The sequence below is a fragment of the Macrobrachium rosenbergii genome, chromosome 27 (genome assembly GCF_040412425.1).
Source record: "Macrobrachium rosenbergii isolate ZJJX-2024 chromosome 27, ASM4041242v1, whole genome shotgun sequence".
In the NCBI taxonomy this organism is placed as follows: Eukaryota; Metazoa; Arthropoda; class Malacostraca; order Decapoda; family Palaemonidae; genus Macrobrachium; species Macrobrachium rosenbergii.
The window spans coordinates 34,611,109-34,624,821 of record NC_089767.1 but is presented as its reverse complement, the minus strand read 5'-3'; the positions used below and the strand labels follow the sequence as shown (position 1 = coordinate 34,624,821).

The 13,713-nt window shown below is 36.5% G+C and overlaps 1 protein-coding gene across 3 annotated transcripts in view; it reads right to left on the bottom strand.

Annotated features, from left to right (window-relative positions):
• LOC136853600 (uncharacterized) overlaps positions 1-13,713 on the bottom strand; it is a 192,795-nt gene that overhangs the window by 105,524 nt on the left and 73,558 nt on the right. The gene's annotated exons all lie outside the window — the stretch shown is intronic.

Below are 13,713 nucleotides of genomic sequence, written 5' to 3'. Positions count from 1 at the left end.
CAACGAAAGTCTAAAGCGAGTTATTCACGTATTTTCTTGACAAGGTTACTCCCGAACAAACACAGAAAACAAAGAAAAAATTAAACAAAATTCAAGTCTTGAATGCGGCCTCGACAGGTGTTACACGGTTGCCACAGAAAAATGCGTGCTATGTTACGTAGGTAAGATGCTTTGTATGTAATCTGCAAAAGAAAGGCAGCCACGCGCCTTCAATTGGCAGAATGTAAACCGATGTTTTCTCAATGTCTTGTATTTCTTATGACCGAAAGGGAGAGATTCGTGTCCTGTAGATGAAATGCGTAGTATCTTACCTTAATTAGAGAAATAGTTGGCCCCGTTCAGTAAACATCATGCCCTGTATGTTACCGCAATCCAGAAAGAAACCAGCCGCGTTCAGTATATACTCTGATGCGTGTCTATCAACCCAAAAGTCATTCAAGCCGTGTTCATTTGGTGAAATGACCAGCAGATTTTATTTTCCTCTTTTTTTGTCGTGTTATTTCAATCCCTCAGGAAACGAACAATTTTGATAGATTTTAATGTCGTGTACATGACAATAAGAAGCGTGTACTATTTTCACACATGATGATGATGTACATGATAAAACTTTACATCACTGACATTTCGCTTGTCCTTATATCAAACTGAACATCTGTTAGAGAGAGAGAGAGAGAGAGAGAGAGAGAGAGAGAGAGAGAGAGAGAGAGAGAGAGAGAGAGTTTTCAGTTCTTTTCCCGTTCATCCAGCAATCATTTCTCACTAACTCATTTACTGAATAATACACGATAATTGGACTAAATTCTCTGCAGAACATATTTTGTTGAACGGTTAATTATACTAAGAAGCAAACCTAGGTATTAAAAAGGTTTTGGAGGCTAAACAAAGGAATAGCGAAAAGGAAAAATCAGTACAAACTATTTTATATTTTTTTTTACTTTGAAGAAACTAAGTATCTCCTATAAATGAGCATTCTTTACATTACAATAAAAAAGTATTTAATTTCCCAGGGTTTTCAGCACACACAGACCGTTGGAAAGTGCAAGAGAATCCTTTTAATATTGGCGTAAGAGGGAAGTTGTCCGTGTCAGTTGTGCGTATTTACGGCGTCATCTGTGCCCATTGTATAAAATGATCACCTGAGGAATCTCATATGAAAACCATCTGTGTGTATCTCTCTCTCTCTCTCTCTCTCTCTCTCTCTCTTCACAGTGACCAAATTTGATTTAGAATTTTGGACATTTGAGGAATCTCAAATGAAAACCGTATGTGAGTATCTCTCTCTCTCTCTCTCTCTCTCTCTCTCTCTCTCTCTCTCTCTCTCTCTCTCTCTCACAGCGACCAAATTTGATTTAGAATTTTAGACATCTGAGGAATCTCATATGAAAACCATATGTGAGTCTCTCTCTCTCTCTCTCTCTCTCTCTCTCTCTCTCTCTCTCTCTCTCTCTCTCTCTCTTCACAGCGACCAGATTTGATTTAGAATTTTAGACATCTGAGGAATCTCATATGAAAACCATATGTGAGTATCTCTCTCTCTCTCTCTTCACAGTGACAAAATTTGATTTAGAATTTTAGACATCTGAGGAATCTCATATGAAAACATCTTTCTCTCTCTCTCTATCTATCTATCTATCTTCACAGTGACCAAATTTGATTTAGAATTTTAGACATCTGAGGAATCTCATATGAAAGCCATATGTGAGTATCTCTCTCTCTCTCTCTCTCTCTCTCTCTCTCTCTCTCTCTCTCTCCACAGTGACCAAATTTGATTTAGAATTTTAGACATACTTTTCTACATTAGAAATATAAAGTCATTTCATCATTAAGACGACAAATGCTATGGTCTTTCTTTAAATCCTCAGCTGAAAACTCTAATGAACAGCGTCAACAGGCTATAAAGCCAAGAGGGCCCCAAACAAAAATCAGCCTGCGAAGAGAGACAAGTGAAAGGAGAAGGTGACAGATAACTAAATATGAGGGAACAAGAAATAAAACCGATACACCTGAAATCAGCTCAGAAGGATAAGTAATAGCTAGGGGAGAATTTCTTTGATAGGGTATGTTGGGTTCATTTAAGAAGAATCATTGGTACAAAAATACCGTAATAACGCCGTAGCGGGTGGAACAGTACTGCCGCTAGCCCTGGCTATAATTTAGTCTAAATCACTTCATCTAAAGTAATGATTTTTCATTCTTCTCGGAATTTCTCACATAATATTACCATCGCCTTCTTAGGAATGGGTCTCAACAGTGACAAAGGGGCGTTTTCTGTGTTATCGCGATAAAGAACATTGGCTACTTTAATTCCAGTGAGGATTTTGGGACTGTATTAAAAATAACCATAAAAGTGAGAGTAGGATATTTCTTCTATAATATTATTTTATCAGAAAACCGAGTTATTTTTAACATAGGGTTTAAGGAACTACAGACAGATGAATTAATCAAGTCCGAAAAAACCTTCGCTCAACAGTATCTGTATACATTGCGTATTAATGAATATTCCTTAGCAGACCTTAACATGTTTTAATGTTGTATCAGATTAACACTTAAACGAGATTACAGCTTTATGACGAATATTTTTCCTGAAAGAATACCAGCTATGACATATGACATGACAGAATTAATCCGAAGTATTTTCAATTATAAGGGAGAGGGAATTCTGACAACCTAGGCGTATACTTCCCATGCGCAGTGATATTGATTAAAATGCCGAAAAAAGGACATCACTCGTTAGATCCCAAGACAGGAAACTGTCAAAACAAACGAAAAGTACCAAGAAGAAGAGACCCAGGCTACATAAAATGGCATTTGTTTCCCTGTAGCATTGTTGCTTTTTGTTTGCTTATTGAAGATGAAATGATCTGAGAAATTCCATTTCAACCGCACCTGCTAATTATCTGTGAGATTGGGTGCTGGATGGGGGATAGGGGGTGGGGGTGTGGTAGGTGGGGAGGGGAGAGTAGAGCCCAATGTCAAGGGCCATATGGCGGAAAATACATAAGAGTATATACAAAAAAGCGGGTGGAGGTGAGAGAGAGAGAGAGAGAGAGAGAGAGAGAGAGAGAGAGAGAGAGAGAGAGAGAGAGAGAGAGAGACCATTGAATCAGTGAGTTAAAAGGCAGATATATGAAATGACTACAAAGAATGACAATTGCCTCAAGTAAGCCGATACAAAACAAGAACCCAGCACAAGAAAATATAAAATATCTCATTCAACATCTGGCGTCTAAGAGATACTTCATAGAATAACCATAAATGGAGACTAAAGATAAATCTATAATTCCATTCGGGGCAAACTTGGAAGAGTAATATACTGAAAGAAGCGTGGAACCGGTCACCATTTATGGTGGCGGTGGAGGAGAAGGTAGTTTCACAGTCCTGAGAACTGACTCCGCCATCTGGTCGTTCTTATTCATCCGGGAATCTCCAAACTGTGCGTGACACACGAGAAGGCAAGATTACACAATTTTCTTTCTACTTTTTCTTCTTCTTTCTGACTAGAAGTACGAAGGTGGTCCAACTGTCTTTGCGTGTAGTCACATCGATTAGAGCTCCCGTGAAAAGAGAATCACTGACAAGAGGAGTGAATGGGTCATATTTATACAACTCTCATTAAAGTGTTATATGAGACACAAGCACACCCATATGGTTAATTAAATTTGTTTCGCTTCTAATCTGCTCATAACATGAAACAAGTTAATTCAAAACCTATAAAAAGAACTGCGCTCTCAAAGCAAGTCACAAAAACAGGTCGCAGATAATGGCTGCTTTTGTAGTCACGAAATGAATGCCTCTGTAATTACAGCTCAGAACATATGTATTTATAGTTCATGACATGTGTTAACTCTTTTATTTTATTATGCAAAAAGAGGTTCCATTAAAGGCTGGCCTCGTTGAAGCGAACGTAAAGTACTTATGAGATTATACATTTTTTACAAGTCACCCGCCTAAATGTACAAAATACTAAATCTTCACAACGGAGATTTCAACGGGGCAGTAAATAGGAATCAGAAAGTTACCGAGCAATGATTATTGCAATTCAAATAAAAGACTATTACCTTGTTACCTTCTCACACCTGGTAATGAAACTTATCTCCTAACAAGGAGATAAGTTTCACTACCAGGTGTGGGAAGGTAACAAGGTAACATTCTTTTATTAAATGGTGATAATTATTGTTCGGTAGCTTTCTGATTCCTATTTACTGCCCCGTTGAAATCTCCTTTTATTTGTGAAGATTTAGTATTTTGTAAATCTTAACAACGGAGATTTCAACGGGACAGTATATAGTAACCTCCATCGTTAAGAATTTATTATTTTGTAAAATCTGTTTCAAACAGCTGAAACGTGTTTTAAACACAAATAAAAAATCATAACCTATTAAAAATTCATAACCTAACAACAGAAGACACCCGTAGTCACCGAATATCTCATTAGCGAGGGGAAAATGTCTTCACATCATTCACCAGAGCCAAGTTCAACGTCATTACTTGTACCAGCGTGTTGTGTGGGGCCTGACAGAAGCGCTCGCTGAGTCTAAGTACCTCTAGTAATGGTTCGCGTGTGACGAATATAAAAAAGAGAGGAGAAAGAAGTAGTCAGATGAAATGACATATCCACGGGGAGGGATTAAGCTTGCGAGAGCAATGCCAGAAGGGGATTAGGGAGTTATTGAAGTATTATGATAGGAAAATGTCATCTATGAAATACTGAGTAGAATTTTATCTTTGAAATATTAAAAAATTAGATTTTGATCTATCTATCTACATATCTATAAACACACGCACAACTCACACACACACATATATATATAGTTAAACAGATATAAAACGGGTACATTCAATCTTAGGGAATATTTCAGCGAACACCCCCATACCTATGAATATTCACAGGGTGCCTGAGAGAGAGAGAGAGAGAGAGAGAGAGAGAGAGAGACTAGAGAGAGAGAGAGAGAGAGAGAGAGAGAGAGAGAGAGAGAGAGAGAAGCTAGGTGCGGACTATTACCCACAATCACGCATTCCTGGTTGAGAAAAACGCAGAACTAATAGTGACAATCTACTAACGACGATCCGTCAAGCAGAACGTCGGCGATGATCGTCGTATAATTCCACCCCCCCAACAACCCCCACCCCTTGCCACCATTCGAAATCACGATCAGCATGCGTATACACCAGCGATGCTGCTGCTGCTGACGTTAGCAAGATTGATGATGATGTCACTCCGCTCACATGTAAAGAAGTAATTAAATTTTGATCTCACATCTGCATCTCTCTCTCTCTCTCTCTCTCCCATATATATCACCTTTTCTTTTGATTTCTCATATACATTCAATCATAGGCTTTTTCTCCTTAGATGGGTTCTCAGCAAGTCTTTTGGAGATCATCTGTGCCAGGACTCCAACCAGCTAAAATCGGCTAGTCATCAGGTACCCATTTAATGCTTAAGTCAATACCAGCACAACAGATAGGTCAGGGAACGACCCCGAGTCGTTTTTCACCGACGCATGGGATCGATCCCATACCTGGTGTTATTTAATTTAGGCTGTCAAGCCAAGCACGGGGAACTTTCGGCCATTCATTGAAAAGAGGGACTTGGAGTTGGAGATCCAGAAAATGAAGGAAATGAAGAACAAGGTTCTAAAGGTGGAGTGGGTAGAAATCCCCTCACTTGCGCTAAGAAGTAACAGTTAGAGAGGTTGGACAGCAAGACTGAAGGAAGAGGGAATAGAGGTACTTGTATTCTGAGCATCCGAGGAGGACACACAGTACATATTCCCTGAAACTTGTCAATAGCTATGTTTATTTTTCATCATTTACCAACATGGCTGAAGAGAAGGACTTCTCAATGTGATAAATAAAGAAATATTTACGAGAGAAGTCCTAATATGTTATCAATAAAAAATCCACCCACTTCTTGTAGTAGTTTTCACGGTGAATTTTGAAACTTCATGAAGGTTATTTTAACAGAGAGAGAGAGAGAGAGAGAGAGAGAGAGAGAGAGAGAGAGAGAGAGAGAGAGAGAGAGAGAGATACGTCCAAGGCACCAAGAAAGGGAACGGCAGAGATTTTCTCCCATAACTGGGTATCAAGACTCACTGGCAACAAGCATACAAAGCCGTCTTAATATATGTCAGCGAAAGTTGAAGTAACCAACCTTCTACAGTAAGTTTGGTCCTTGGCCTAGTTCAGTGTTTCTTAACCTGGGGGGCGCGCCCCCTAGGGAGCCCTCAGCAGTGTCCAGGGGAGGAGCAAGCCCTAGGGAAAATGCAAAAATTCTCTAATTTTATTCGTTATTCTCTTAACAAGAGTGAGGAACTAATATTCAGGGGTTTATGAAAAAATGCAAAAGTATCGCCTTATAACGTTAGTTAGAACTCCTTCTCTTTCTGTTTTTGCTTTAAATCTGGGGGCGTAATTGGAGGGGGCGTGGAGGGAAGGACCAACTCTTAGAGGGGGCGTGGTAATAAAAAGATTAAGAACCACTGGCCTAGTTCATTTTCCAAGAGGTCTGTCCTTTGTTAGTTATTTGTGAAATGAGGAACAAGCACTCATATTTATTCTCAGTTCAGATGTCTTTATGTTTACATGATGAGTGCATTGCAAGCCTAATGTATTTGGCCTTTTTCCCACCATTGGGATAGATAACCTCTAATGGAACATGGTATCTTTCTAAAGTTGTTGTTGTTATTATTATTATTATTATTATTATTATTATTATTATTATTATTATTATTATTATTATTATTATTCAGAAGACGAACACTATTCAAATGGAACAATTAATAAATAAAAAGATAAAAATGTTAGTCAGTTATTAAATTACGAGGAGAATGGTGTTATTCGATAAAAAATATAACGTAAATAATTTGATGTATTAAACTGGGATTAATGTCTATGCCTGCTTTTAATGAGAATTTTCCATTGAATACTTGACGCAATTCAGGACCGAATATTACCACATGCCGGGCAAGACGAGAAATCTAGCATCCATTCCTACATATGCATTATTAAATTAAAACAAATAAAAAAGAGAAAACGCCTAATCATCAACAGAGCCAATGAACATGCCAGCCTTATTTCTACGAGAAAGTGAGCCCGGTTGAACACACTAAGGGAAGGCAGAAGAGGAATATGACCCGTTTTCTTTATAGTCCACTTCACTCGAGGGGAAACTTAACTGTTTTTCAGAGATCGGAGAAATCTCTTTCAGATACCATGATAATAATGATGTACCGTATTGTGTCTCTGCCTTCAGTACTCATACAAAATAATTATTAATTTTAAAGGCCTGAGCCCTACGGATGCGCCTGTTTAAACGAAGAGGTGACAATGATTTATTAAGAAAAGCAAAGCAGTCCTTGAGGTCTACAGTAAAGAAATAATTAATTTAATAACGTGATTAATCGTACGGGAAGCAACTAATGACAAATGTATAGCCCACTTTATTATTATTATTATTATTATTATTATTATTATTATTATTAGATAAATACACAAAAACAATATTATGATTATATAATGTTATCCAAAGGAAATAATAATTAATATCTGTATTAGCAAAGTAATCTGCAACTTATAAGACAAACAAAATTTATGAAAGGAATTAGAAAGTTAAACGAACACAAAGGGAAAATAAGATGCCAAGAAAGCAACGAAAAAACTTTAAAACTAGTTTAACACGATGGAATATTAGGCCAAACCTATTAAACACTTTCTTTGCTCTTGGTAAGTTTAATTTACTAATTTGCTTTCAGGCTGAAGTTTTGAAAGGAAAGGCAAAGATGGCTGCCATGCTGCTCCAATTTGTTTATTTTTATGTCCACAACTGTTTCAGCCATTAATGCATGGCTATCTTCAGGGCAGTTTCAGCCATTAATGCATGGCTATCTTCAGGGCAGTTTCAGCCATTAATGCATGGCTATCTTCAGGGAGTTTAGCCATTTGCTCATATGGTTGGGCAGTTTCAGCCAATGGCTATCTTGCAGTTTCAGCCATTAATCTATTCTCAGGGCAGTTTATTCTGATTTTTAAAATTTCAGCCATTTCATCATATCTTCAGGGCAGGACATTTCTTGGGCAGTTTCAGCCATTAACATCATCTTCATAAATATGGTTCATCTCTCTCTCCCTCTACTCTCCTTATTCGGTATATGTACCCAGGACATTTATGAAATATATATATATATAATTATATATATATCTCATATGTATATATACTGTATATGTATATATATACATATATATATATGCAAGTATGTGTTTACATGGGTGTGCATTTAATATATGTATGTGTTTGTGTGTGTGTGTGTGTGTGTGTGTGTGTGTGTGTGTGTGTGTGAGAGAGAGAGAGAGAGAGAGAGAGAGAGAGAGAGAGAGAGAGAGAGAGAGAATTCATTTACGTATTATGTACCTTACAACAAAGACAAAAACATTATCAAATGGAAAATATAGAATAATTTTCAGACCACTTCGCAAGACTACGAACTACGCAGTAGCCTACAGAAAATCCAGGTTAGCTTCAGAGTACTCTTAAATAATGCTTAAACGGTTGCGCAAAACCCCTCCTTCCCTTTAGCATTGCGTAATGTCTTTCAAAGGTGACCAATATTTCACATTCTTGAGCAAGACCTTTGCTACAGAGAGAGAGAGAGAGAGAGAGAAACAAGACTGCATCTCTTTATGAATCGACCAACAAGCTGTACATGAAAGTAAGAGAGAGAGAGAGAGAGAGAGAGAGAGAGAGAGAGAGAGAGAGAGAGAGAGATTCTGCATCAGTTTTAAAAAGCAAGCAAAAAGCTGTACATGGAATCGACCACGAAATATTTAAGAAAATGAAAAACAAGACTGTACATGAGAAGAAGAAGACGAAATATCTAAAAAAATGAAAATTCCTGAAGACAATACGAGAGGAGAAGAAGAAGAAGATGATGATGATGATGACGAGAGAGTAACGAAGACACTGCAGAGTACACAAGGGTAGCTGGCAGCCATTCCAAACGTTAGCCAACGATGCTCTTTTTTCTTTTTTTTTTTCTCTTTCGAGGGCGTAGGATGGTCGCATGCTGTTCGAAGGCCCGAAGGATACTCTCTAACAGGACTTCTCCTTTGCTGTAAACGACCTCCAACTCGGCGAGTGCACCAGATAAGCGAAGGAGAGAGAATTTTTCGAAATTTGTGAAGATGAAAGCTGGCGATTGAGAATCTGAAAGTGCCTTTAAGAGTGTTCTTACAATTTCGGCAGAGATAGACGTAAATGCTCTGAAGACTTATTTTGTTTTTAACTGGGGGAATATTTCGAATGTTATTTATATTATTTATATTATCGGGAGGCGATGAATTAAGTAAAGGAAAAATAGTACTTGATAATGTACTGAAGAAAACGGGTTCATAGATCTACGTGTGGTCAGGAGCTGTACGATAGTAATTGTGATAGTAACAGTGGCCCACACTACATATGAATTATTATGATTACATTAGAGAGAGAGAGAGAGAGAGAGAGAGAGAGAGAGAGAGAGAGAGAGAGAGAGAGAGAGAACAGGAGGAACTGACCACAGAAAAGGTTCCACGAACTCAACAAGAGTACGAAGTAATGCCCCCTCGGAGTGACACTTCGAGTCAGTCACCCGTTACCTATCTTTGTCAATTACTTAAGAAGAGAGAGAGAGAGAGAGAGAGAGAGAGAGAGAGAGAGAGAGAGAGAGAGAGAGAGAGAGAGAGAGAGAGAGAGAGGAATCTGGATCAGGGACAGGTGGACCAGAGACTTCGGAGCAAGGATCTTGACCCTCGGTCACTGCCTCAAGGAATGGCGGATAACCGTTGCACCGAGATGGGACCTGCAATCGGCCTTCGAAGTGATTAACCGTTTGCATCCGTGGCTGGCGTTAGAAGTCAGGTGTAATGAATAATATGAATCGTTTGTCCTTTATTTGTCGCAATTTTCCGAGAATATTATTTTAATATACAGTATGTAAAATAAAATATACGGAAAGATTCAACTACAAATTTGTCAGCATAATCAAGTCTACAATATCGAATTGAAAAGCAAAACCAATAAATTTCCACTGAATAAATTTTGAGATTTAAGACTAAAAAAAGACACGTTACAGTCAGTAATATAGAAGGGAAGCACTGATGATTTTTGGTATAACTAATACTATATATATCCGCACGACGCTATTAGCATTTTACATCACGACAGAAAGCAATCAAATGAGTATGGCGTGTTTGAATGACATCAAGAACAGTTCACCTTACACGGTTAGGTTTGGAGCTTTCAAATGAAACTAATTCTTTAAAATTAATTATTAAAGAACCCACATTATAAATAGCACCAGCTGCCTGGTCTCGAATTTGTAAATGCAACCCTAGTGCTCTACCACTGACTATATATATATATATATATATATATATATATATATATATATATATATATATATATATATATATATATATTACTCATTTCGGATATAAATATAAATATCTTATGCTGTGCCCTCTAATCCTAGGTCAATCGATTAGAACGCACACGCGTTCACGTGCTATTTGTAAGAGCAAGTGCTCGTAATGATACGTGGCTAGTTTAATATGGACTGTTCAAATAATCTCGAGAACAAGCAACGGTTCTTCCAGCTGATAGAAAAGAATCTTTTATGTGTTTCCTAGCATCTCTGAAACTGTAAATATAAATTAAAAATTCCATGGGGGACAGAGTGAACAGAGCTAGTAGTAAAAATGAATTGTTTTCCTAGTCACAAACACTAATACAACTGATATGTCGCTCTTGAGTTTGTTAGGTAGCTGTTGTTTTTTGTTGGTCGATCTGAATGAAAGGAAACACCTTTAGTGATTAACTTTATTCCTTTGATTATTTAGTAATTAACTCTTCTTATATTTCCGTGATTATTCCTCAAATGGAAATGTTGTGACGTCAGTTTTAGTAACCATAAATTTGGCAATCCTCAAATGGGCAATAACCAGAGCAATCTACATGAGACCAATAGAGAGCAGGGATTAGCAAGTACACCAATTCGAACATCTAGATCCGAAACCCACAAGTTGCTTTATCTGACAGCATAAAATTGGTATTTAAAGGTGATGGTCTCCATTGAGCATAGGGAAGAGCACGAGGATGTTTGTGTAATTTGAGCCTCAAAAATTCAAACGAAGATGCAATGATTTACTACCCTAAAACAATTCATTTTCCCTTTTAACCGTTTATTTATATTTACATCTGATTAATTTGCCTTCCTTCCCTTTTCTAATGACAGATCTTTTCTTTCTGTATTTCCTATTATAAGCTTGAATTTCAAGTCAATGGTCCTGTAGGATTGTTTTATAAGAATAGAATTTTTATCTTCTAATAATAATAATAATAATAATAATAATAATAATAATAATAATAATAATAATAATAATAATAATAATAATAATAATAATAATAATAATAAGGTAATTATTTGTGACAAAGCAACAGTCGGCGTTCAAAACTCTACGGAAAACGCACATAAACTTGAGAACCGACGAGAAAATGTTTACCTCGAGAGAGCTGGATCTGAATCAATGCAACGGGTTCGATATTCTCCCATCAGGGGGGTGGTGGGGTGGAGTTGAATCGCTGACGGTGAATATTTGGAGTGTCCTGAGGACCTCTTAAATGCAACAGTTAGTTGAACAGGTCTTCTTTTTCCTGGATTTTCGAACAGGGGCCCCTGGATAGAGCGGGTTTCGAGTTTTCTGGCTATAAAAAAAAAGAGATTTCTCCTTTGGGTTTCTAAGGGACACGCAGCTGGGACTTTGAATCGAAAGCTATTTGTCTGTAACAATTATTCTATTATAACAGTAGTCAATAATATGGCTACTACAATTGCTACTACTAAAAATAATATCAAGGCCAAATACTGCTACTAGTACGAATAATAATATCAAAATGCTACTTTAGAAACGGTAGCAACTACAATACAAAAATAATAACAATAATTAAATTAATTCTTCATGATTACCGGCCCATTTCAAAAGCTACTTAGTTGACCTATCCAACAAAAATAGTAATGCAATACTATTACTACTACTAGTACGATCATCACTACTACTGCTACGACTCCCGACCTTGACGTAACAACTCCCACAGAGAAAATGAGACAGATTTACCTGTGCATTAAAACTGGTTTTCCAATTCCATGATTTCCAGAATTCTCTTTGGAGGACAGGTGAGTCGGCAACTTGATCTCAGTTTCGTAAATCGATCGTTCCTTCTCAAAAGATGGGGTTAGTGTGATGACAAAAAAGTTGTTATCAAACTAAACTTAAAACGGTACTGTGCCAAAGGGAAATCAAGAAAGGAGCGTGTTTCTCAAGGTCATACAATTCACAATTACGTTATTGCTGACCTTTTACTCTTGTTAGTCTATCTTCTCGTCGTAAAAACAAGAGTAAAAATAACCGTAAAATGAATATTTACTTTCTTTAAGCATCCCACACTGGGCACGATAATAGAATGAAAGGAGACATATGGAAAACTGAACAATCAATACTATAAGCGTATATTTTAAAGAATCAAAGTGAACTAATGGCGAATTAGCATATATAAGATACACACACATATATATATATATATTTATATATATAATTTATATATATATATATATATATATATATATATATATATATATATATATATATATACATACATATATATATATATATATATATATATATATATATATATATATATATATATATATATATATATTATATATATATTAATTATCACAATGAATAATAAATGTGGGACTGACTGTGGCAGCTGTAAGAATGATAGTGAAACAACACTGCTTGGTACACCTGTTACACCAGATGTATGGAAGAATTTTGACTGAAAAAGTAAGACAGATGCCGGATAGAATGATAGGGGAAGAGCAGAGAGGGTTCAGATAAGGAAGGTGGCTTGTGGATCAAGCCAACAGTGGGATTAACACGAATACATCCCGCATCGTCTGTTATAGAGTGAATCTGCGCGATGTCAAAGCATTTAACTTCAAATGAAGACAAACTACAGCAGTACAGAAGTGATTTAATAATCAAAATATGAACATTAAAAATCATGCAGATACAAATCCTGCTGAGTTCATCATCAATACGAAAACCCTGGCCATGGAATTGTTTTGAAAGTTGCTAAATATAAAAATGAGCCAAATTAGCCATCTAACAAAGTTGAAATACTGTACGACAAAAATTTCACGATCAGAGGCAGCAGCTCGGAGACAATAAGATTCCCAGCATGTACTGAATGCACAAAAACAGGGAAGAAATTCAGAAGGGTTATCATGTTGAGAATAATCCCATCAACAAACCGAATCATCAATAAACTTAATTCGTGGAAACGACTCATTGTTAAAAAAAGCTGAAATAAAGCATATTATTATTATTTATTATTATTATTATTATTATTATTATTATTATTATTATTATTATTATTATACGCGGAAACAACTGCATATATGTATATCATACCGTATATACCTGTTCACGCGTATAATAATAATAATAATAATAATAATAATAATATCCTTCATTTCAGCTTAGGGCCACACACAGAGACTGACAATGTAGATACAATACAATACACACCAATAAATTAATCTATCAGGCCATACACATAAAAATCACATGACATACGTCTCAAACAAACAAAAACAAACGTAAATCAATAGTGAAACA